This window comes from Cetorhinus maximus, chromosome 10 (assembly GCF_964194155.1).
Source record: "Cetorhinus maximus chromosome 10, sCetMax3.hap1.1, whole genome shotgun sequence".
NCBI classification, from domain to species: Eukaryota; Metazoa; Chordata; class Chondrichthyes; order Lamniformes; family Cetorhinidae; genus Cetorhinus; species Cetorhinus maximus.
The window spans coordinates 79,640,661-79,649,836 of NC_135888.1; positions in this window are offsets into that span (position 1 = coordinate 79,640,661).

Here is a 9,176-nt window from a genome sequence, read left to right on the forward strand (position 1 = left end):
AGAATCCTTGAAGTTGGCATTGAGTCCTTCAGCATGTGCCACACCATTCCGTGTAGATTTCAGCAACTTTAAACAACTCTTAACACCAAACACTTGCAGAAAAAGCAAGTAGAAATCAATAACAACCAATCTGAAAGCAGTCGATGGTACCTTTAAAAATAACAATGTTGGTGGGGGTGGTCTTTCCCATGGCTGAACATATGTTCTGTTGTGCTTGTTTAAGAAACAGTGTTAGCTGAAGCACTGAGCTCCACAATAGTGGCACAGTTGCCAAGTCAGTGTTACATATGACTTACATGATGATCTACCTACTCTGCATGCTTGCAGTAAATACTCCCTGCACATGCACTCATGGTCTCATCAAAATGAGACCTGGGGCAGCTCACACCAGAAGAATGTCTGCATGCCGAAGAAGTCATGTTGGAGGAAAAAAATTCACCCTTAATACCTAAAAACTGGGTCCTATGGAGTCAAATTTCATGGCGTTAAAATTTACCAGCTGGAAGTGGAGTTCTATACATATGTGGAAACATGCATCTACAGCGTTCTGTCATGGTGGCGAGAAAGGAAAGATGATAAAAATAGTGCCAGCAATGAACCACTCTGCAACTACCAATCTCAGCATGAAAGCACAGTGCAGCCACAGTCTTTATTTAGCTCACTAACAAGAAGAAGGGGGCTCCTCCTCAACTGCGCTTGTCAACGAGCTTCTCAAAAGCACTCAATCTTTGAACAGAGGTGAACCTTGCAAGATTGTATGTGAGTTGCTATGGAGCCGGAGTGCTTTGTACAAGTATCAGCTGACAGCCTGCATTTATCTCTTCATCACTAATTCCTGAAGTAAGCAGATCATGTGATATGGATCAAGCGACTACAACAGAAACATTTTTAGTAATTTACACATATCCAAGCACTTTACGGGGGGATCCTGGGCACCAAGGCAAGAAGTGAGAGATAATTAAGACTAGTGGCTGAAGGAAATTTTAGAAGTATATGCGTGCTTTCTTCCAAATGTCCTTGTGTTTGACACTGAATTTACCATTTTGTTGTAATCCTAATATCCCATCAACTTGTGATCGTAATTCTGTTAATCCACCTAATATGTTAGCCAGAAGCTATAAATTGCTTATGTATAGTCTTCTTTTACTTTAACTTCTCAAAATGTGTTTGGGCTGCTGTGCGACAGGTGAAAGAGAAACAACACTCCAAACAGAAATCTGCACACCCCTGCACTCAATTTTGAAGAGTGTTGGTAAAAAGGTGAAAATATATGCATACACACACGTATTTCTTTAAATAAAGCTTTGTTTTGCTGTGGTATCAATGTACTTGCCTTTTGTCTGGTAATGCTCTTTGGCATTACTGAGCATTGGCTATCAAACTGGGAAATGTTGCAATTATCTCTTGCTCCAGCCCGGAAGTAATCAGACACGGTAATGCTGTTGATGTGACATACATGGGCTTTCAAAAGTGGGAATAGGGAGAACAAGTGTGGGTGTGAAGAATGGGGTGGCAGTTGGATGAAGGGGTGGAGAACTTGTCATAGTTGATACAGTTGTTAGTGGCTCAAGCAAGGATCAGATGAATTTCTTCAGCAATTGTCAATGGGACTTGTAGTTGTTCCTGTTTGTTTGCCAACATAATAAAAAAAATCACATGGGTAGAAAACAGTGAACATAGCCTCCTACACTAGTGTAAGGGATTGGAAGCATTTAACTACAAATTTGAAAGCTGCAACAGTATATTTTATAAATCACAATGCCAGGATTAAGCCTTCTTGACTACACAAGTCTGTCACTTTAATATCAAAAGCAAGTAAATGGCAGGTCTGGAATCAGCAACATCAGATTTTTATTGCAGCAGCCTGTCCCTGATCTAATCCAGATGTTGTGCACAGACCCAATCAACAGGCAATTTACATTGCCACACCTTCTTCAGATACAGTTGGAAAACCATAGAGGGAATTTGGGGGCAGTGCTATTTATATACAGGATGGAACAAAAGGAGTAGTGCCCTTTTCCCCTCCTCCATTGCAGCTGATTTGGAGTACACTATTTGACCAATAGGATGCACTATTGGACCTGGTTCTTGGAAATGAGGTGGGCCAAATAGATCAAGTGTCAGTGGGGGAACATTTAGGAGACAGTGATCATTGTATCATAAGGTTTAGGATGATGGTAGAAAAGGATAATCTGCAATCCAGAGTAAGAATAATTAACTGGGGGGAGCCAAATTCACTAGGGCAAGAACAGAGCTGGGCCAGATAGACTGGAACCAAAGGATGGCAGGAAATACTGTAGCTAAACAATGGGCTACCTTTAAAGAAGAGATGGTTTGGGCACAGCCAAGTTATATTCCCTCAGAAGGGAAAGGTAGGGCAAACAAATTCAGAGCTCCCTGGATGAAAAAGGAGATAGAAATTAAGATAAAGAAGAAAAAGTGTGCTTATGACAGGTGCCAGGTAGAAAATGCAACTGAGAGCCAAGTGGAATACAGAAGGTTCAGAGGGGAGGTGAAGAAGCAAATAAGAGAAGCGAAGAGGGACTGTGAGAAAAGACTGGCAGCCAACATAAAGGGGAATCTCAAAGTCTTCTATTGGCACACAAATAGCAAGAGGGTGGTAAAAGTAGGAGTAGGGCTGATTAGGGACCAAAAAGGGGATTTACACATGGAGGCAGGGGGAATGGCTGAGGTGTTAAATGAATACTTTGCATCTGTCTTTACCAAGGGAGCAGATGCTACCGAGGCCAGGGTGATAGAGGAGGAAACTCTGTTACTGGAGGGGTTCAAAATTGATAAGGAGGAAGTGTTGGTTAAACTGTCGGTACTTAAAGTTGACAAGGCACCAGGACCGGGTGAGATGCATCCAAGAAAATTGAAGGAGATAATAGTGGAAATTGCAGGGGCACTGGCCATAATCTTTCAGCCTTCCCTAGACTCAGGGGAGGTGCCAGAGGACTGGAGAATTACAAACATTACATCCTTGTTCAAATAAGTTTGTAAGGATAAGCCCAGCAACTATATACCTGTCAGTTTAACTTCAGTGGTGGGGAATTGTTCAGGACAGAATTAGTAATCACATGGAAAAATGTGCTCTGATTAGTAAGAGCCAGCATAGATTTCTAAAGGGGTAATTGTATTTAACTAACTTGCTGGATTTTTTGAAGAGGTAACAGAGAGGGTAGATAAGGGTAATGCTGTTGATGTGACGTACATGGGCTTTCAAAAGGCGTTAGGTACAGTGCCACACTAACAGACTTGTGAGAAAAGTTATAGCTCATGGAATAAAAGGGACAGCAGCAACATGGATACAAAATTGGCTGAGTAATAGGAAACAGAGGGTAATGGTCAATGGATATTTTTTGGGCTGGAGGAAGGTTTGTAGTGGAGTTCCCCGGGGTCAATATTGGGACCCTTGCTTTTCTTGATATATATTAATGATCTATATCTTGGTGTGCAGGAGACAATTTCAAAGTTTTTGGATGATACGATACTTGGAAGCATTGTAGGCTGTGAGGAGGACAGTGTAGAACTTCAAAAAAACATAGATAAGTGGAGATAAAATGGAGTGGGCAGATAGATGGCAGATGAAGTTCAATGCGGAGAAGTGTGAGGTGATGCATTTTGGTAGGAAGAACATGGAGAGACCATAAGGGGTACAATTCTTAAGAGGGTGCAGGAGCAGAGGAACCTGGGTGTACATGTGCATAGATAATTGAAGGTGGCAGGGTAAGTGGGAAGGGCAGTTAATAAAGCATACAGTATCCTGGGCTTTTTTAATAGGGTCATAGAGTACAAGAGCAAGGAGGTTATGCTGAACTCGTTAGGCCTCAGCTGGAGTATTGTGTACAGTTCTGGACACCACACTATAGGAAGGATGTGAACATATTGGAGAGAATGCATAAAAGGTTAACAAGGATGGTCCCAGGGATGAGAATCTTGAGTTATGAAGATAGATTGGAGAGGTTGGGCTTGTTCTCTTTGGAGAGGAGAGGCTAAGAGGAGATTTGATAGAGCATTCAAAATCATGAGGGAGTTGGACAGAGTAGTAGATAGGGAGAAACCGTTCCTGCTCATAAAAGGATCGAGAACAAGAGGGCACTGATTTAAAGGCCAGAAACTTACCTGTGTTGGGCAGGCCGGGCAAGAGTGGGCGGGGCCGGGTGTGGAGCTGATCGCGGGCCGCCATTTAACTTGAGCTGCCTCAGGGACATTAAGTACATATTGAAATTTTTTAATAAAAGAAGGAGACAAATTATTTAGACATGTCCCCTCTTGTGACAGTGTCACATGAGCTGGGACATGTTTGTCAATTTAGCAAAATTTATTTATTGATTTTATTAAATCTTCAGGAAACCTCATCCTGCCCGTGGATGAGGTTTCCTGAAAAACGCGAAGGCCACTTGGGCTCTTCGCCTGCCCGCCAACCTTAAGTTTGGACGGGCAGCGCTTTTAATAGCTAAATCACTTTCCTAATGGCCATAATAGGCCTTTGACAATCCACCTAATGAAATATCTAAATGACGCGCGATGACGTCAGGATGCACGCCCGACAGCAATATTCTGGCCAAAGTGATTTGCAAAAGAAGCAAATGTGATGTGAGAAAGAACTTTTTCACTCAGCAAGTGGTTCGAGTCTGGAATGCATTGCCTGGAAGTGTGGTGGAGGCAGGTTCAATCGAGGTATTCAAGAGGGCATTGGATGATTATTTGATTAAACACAATGGGCAAGATTTTTACCTCCTCGGGCGGGTGTGGTGGACGGGCCCGGGAGCGGTCGCGAAACCAACCACCGCCCACAACCGGGCCCCAACTGCGATTCCCTGCTGGCTAGCCAATTAACGGGGGAGGATGGTGAGCGTGGAAGTTTGTGCATCTGCGCGGGTGTGCGCATTGAAACCTCCCTGAAGGCACAGAACTGCATCAGGGAGCTGAAGAATTTTAAGAACAGAAGTAAAAAATTTAAAAATGCTAAAAACATGTTCTCTCATGTGACTCTGTCACATGAGCAAGAACATGTTACAAATGAGATTTAAACATTTTTCTTTTATTTTTAATTCCTGCTGGAAAACTCATCCTGCCCGTGGATGAGATTTCGTAATAAGTCCAGAGGCCGACTGGCCGATTCGCCTGCCCGCCAACCGTAAGGTTGGATGGGCAGCAAAAAAAGTGCATTACTTTAAAGCTTTAATAGGCCTGTTAATTGTCGGCGGGTGCAATGCCGAGTCCCGCATGCGCCCGCCGACTTAAATATCACACGAGTGCGCGATGATGTCGGGATCCTCACCCAAAGTCATCGTGCGTCATTTTACGCTCGAGTGGGTCGGGCGCGTGCCTGCCCGCCCAGTGAAAAATTCTGGCCAATGTGTAATGGCACGGGGAATCGGCAGGAGAATTGCACTAAGTTATAATGCTCATTCAGAGAGTTGGTGCAGACACTCTGGGCCGTAACAACTCTGTGATTCTGCACTGTAACAACTCTGTGATTCTGCACTGTAACAACTCTGTGATTCTGCACTGTAACAACTCTGTGATTCTGCACTGTAACAACTCTGTGATTCTGCACTGGAACAACTCTGTGATTCTGCACTGTAATAACTCTGTGATTCTGCACTGTAACAACTCTGTGATTCTGCACTGTAACAACTCTGTGATTCTGCACTGTAACAACTCTGTGATTCTGCACTGTAACAACTCTGTGATTCTGTGCTTCTGTGAATAGGTTAGAGAAAAAAACTGCCCTTAGGTTTTCTTGAGGGTAGGTGTAATGTTGGAAGGCTTATGGCAACATAGATAGGTGGGATTTTATATTTTAGGTTAGCTCCAGTTAAGCAACGATGGCAAACGATTAGTTCTTTCATTGAAAGGATGGCAGGTATCTCAGTTAACTCGCACAGCTGTTTGTGGAGTCTGTCTGTTGAAGTTCCATCTGGACTCCTTAATGCATGCAAGTACATTTTATAGTGAGGGGTTGAACTTTCAATCAAACTACTTTGGATATTAGACTCTGGAAGATGGGAGAATTGATGGTAATTTTCTCTAAATACCATGGGAGAAACTTCTTCAAGTTGCCTCCTGACTCCCCAGTTCTTGAGTTTTGTGAAATATGTTCTCCAGTTCCCAGCTGGGACCATGATCCTGCTGTGGTTATTCCCTGAACAAGATATTGATCAGGGTAATAATACTTAAGCACTTGAAGCCTTTGCCTCAGAGATTCATTGTGCTCTCACTTTGCTCCCCCTCTGTTCAAACATGACAGAATAACCCAATTATTTGTTGGTAGTCAGTTGTTCCAAATATCTTGATTTATAATGAATTTAAGATTTAGTCTTTTTTTTTCCTTTTATTCAAATGTCAGAAAGGAAACAGTTTAAAAACTGAAACGAGAAATTAGACATTTGTAAGGAATGGTAGCAAATTGAAGATTAATAATATTACAATAAATAAAACAATATTATTCAGAGCACAAAGAGAAATCACAGGGATTATTTTAGTTAAGAACCATGAATCTCCTTTAAAGGACAAAATGAAAATTTTTTAAAATGTGAGATTAGGAAATGACAGATGTGCTCCATGAATTATTCACACCAATATTCACAATGAAGACTGTGGGTAAATTCCAGGCCCAGTAAAATTAGCTTGAGTTTCGGCCATCTGTAGAGACCCAGTAAATATATGATCTGAAAAACTGGAAGTTTTACGTCTTTATAGAGCAACTGTATGAGATGAGAAATATCTCAGAATCATCAAAGAAATGAGTGACAATATAAATCAGACAGTAGTGAATCTTTTTACTGGTCAGAAATACTGGTCAACACATCCAGGCTCAAAGCTAGTGAATGCAATCCCAATATTATGGAATTATAGACCAGCTGGTCGAACATAGGTGCTGAGGAAAGTACTTGAGAAAATGATGGCAGGATAGTGTGAACATTGATCTGCATTTCTATCTTTTGCAGGTCAAACTAATATACATTTCCAGCTCAGATAGTTTCAAATTGTGGAATGAATGTCTCAGAGTTTTTGTGAAGCTGACTAAATGAATTCTAGCTGACATTCTATCATTAATATCCCGCTGGGAAGTCGAATCATTCTCACCAGAAGGTCTTTTGAACGGGGATCATAATAACATCGAGGCCAGGTAATAGTTATCAAAAATTAGATGGATCTTATCTTGTCTTGCAATTACATTGGACTTTTTTGCATGAGTAGCTATGTTGCACCCAATTTACTTAAGGTGCAGTTTTCTTGAATTTTCAGAAGTTGTGTGCCAAAGTTCCACAGCTGAGGCTTTTAGACAATTTGAGGGTTTGTGGAACGGGCAGCATATTTTCTATTACTTCTGGTGATATAAGAATTGATGACTCCAAGTTATTAGTTTTAAATTGATTGTTTTCGCGGAACAAATAACAGATGCTCTAAGGAACAGCAAATAGGATTAAATGTGGATGAATTTAAGGTCATGCACTTGATACATTCTGATTTAAGATCCTGAGGGGTCTTGACAGGGTGGATGTGGAAAGGATGTTTCCCCTTGTGGGAGAATCTAGAACTAGGGGTCATTATTTAAAAATGAGGGGTCACCCATTTAAGACAGAGATGAGGAGAATTTTTTTCTCTCAGAGGGTCATGAGTCTTTGGAACTCTCTTCCTCAAAAGGCAGTGGAAGCAGAGTTTTTAAATATTTTTAAGGCAGAGATAGGTAGATTCCTGATAAGCAAGGGGTGAAAGGTTATCGGGGGTAGGCAGGACTGTGGAGTTGAGGTTACAATCAGACCAGCCATGATCTTATTGAATGGAGGAGCCGGCTCAAGGGTCAGGGTAGCTTAATCCTACTCCTAGTTCATATGTACATATGTATGTTTTGATAATACATTGGGCCTATTTTAAAGAAATTGGGTCCAACTATTGACCATTTAGTAAAAGCATCCAATCAATGGAGATGAAATTGTTAGCTTTAGTAAAATAGTTTGCTTTGTGTAGTTATGTTGGTGTTTTTCAGCAAATTATGAGTGAGAGACAATGAGATTGTTATCAACAAAACTAATCAATTCATCTCAAAAATCCTCCATGTGCTTGATATGCTGAGAAAAGAAATATTTTAGCCCTGCGTAACTCATTGATGAGGCTAATTCTGGCAGAGACTTGATGGGCTGAATGGCCACTTTCTGCAGTGTACTATCCTATGAGTCTATAACTTGGAATATTTGGCAACCTTGAATTTTCATTTGATTCCATTTTGGGATCAGAGATAAATTTCTTAAAGGTTTATCTGTGATTATTCAGCAACCAAAGAATATTAAAGCGATTAAGAGTCCTACCTATGCCATTGCAAATTTTTGGAAAGACTTGGCAAAAAAGTTGAATTGGCTTTTTAAAATTTCCTATGATCTTAGGCACTGTACAAGTTTTATTGTTTTGTGCCCATAGGCGATAGGTACACTGTACATCCTGGCACAAATTCACTTAGGGTGGAATTTTCCATTCTGGAGACTAAGTCCAGTGGCAGGTGGGAAAGTCGGCGTGATTCCCGCTGAGAGGTGGGGCAGGTGAACATGCTCAATCTTCCATTTTTCGGCTCATTAATTATGCACCTGCGAGGAGCTTAGCGAATCTCATGGCAGGGCAGGCAGGAAGTCACCCGCCCTGCTGTGACCTCATGGGGTCAAAGGTCCTGGTGCGATATTTAAAGAGCACCCAGACACGCATTCACTCAATGCAGGCCAGGAGCTCTGCGCTACTCCTCCAGCGCCCTTGCAGCCGCAGCTCATACTAATGAAGCTCGAAGATGTGAACAACCGCATCCCAGGACATACAAAGGCTTCTCCGGTGTTGCCTTTCACTCGTCTCTAGATGAGAGACCATAAGACCATAAGGCTTAGGAGCAGAAGTAGGCTATTTGGCCTATCGAGTCTGCTCTGCCATTCAATGTGATTATGGCTGATTTGATAACCCTCAACTCCACTTTCCTGCCTTTTCCCCATAACCCTTGATTCCCTTACTGATTAAAAATCTGTCTATCTCAGCCTTGAATATACTTAATGACCCAGCCTCTACAGCCCTCTGCAGTAAAGAATTCCACAGATTGACTAGCTTCTGAGAGAAGAAATTCCTCCTCATATCTGTTTTAAATGGGCGCCCCTTACTCTGAGATTATGCCCTCTGGTCCTAGACTC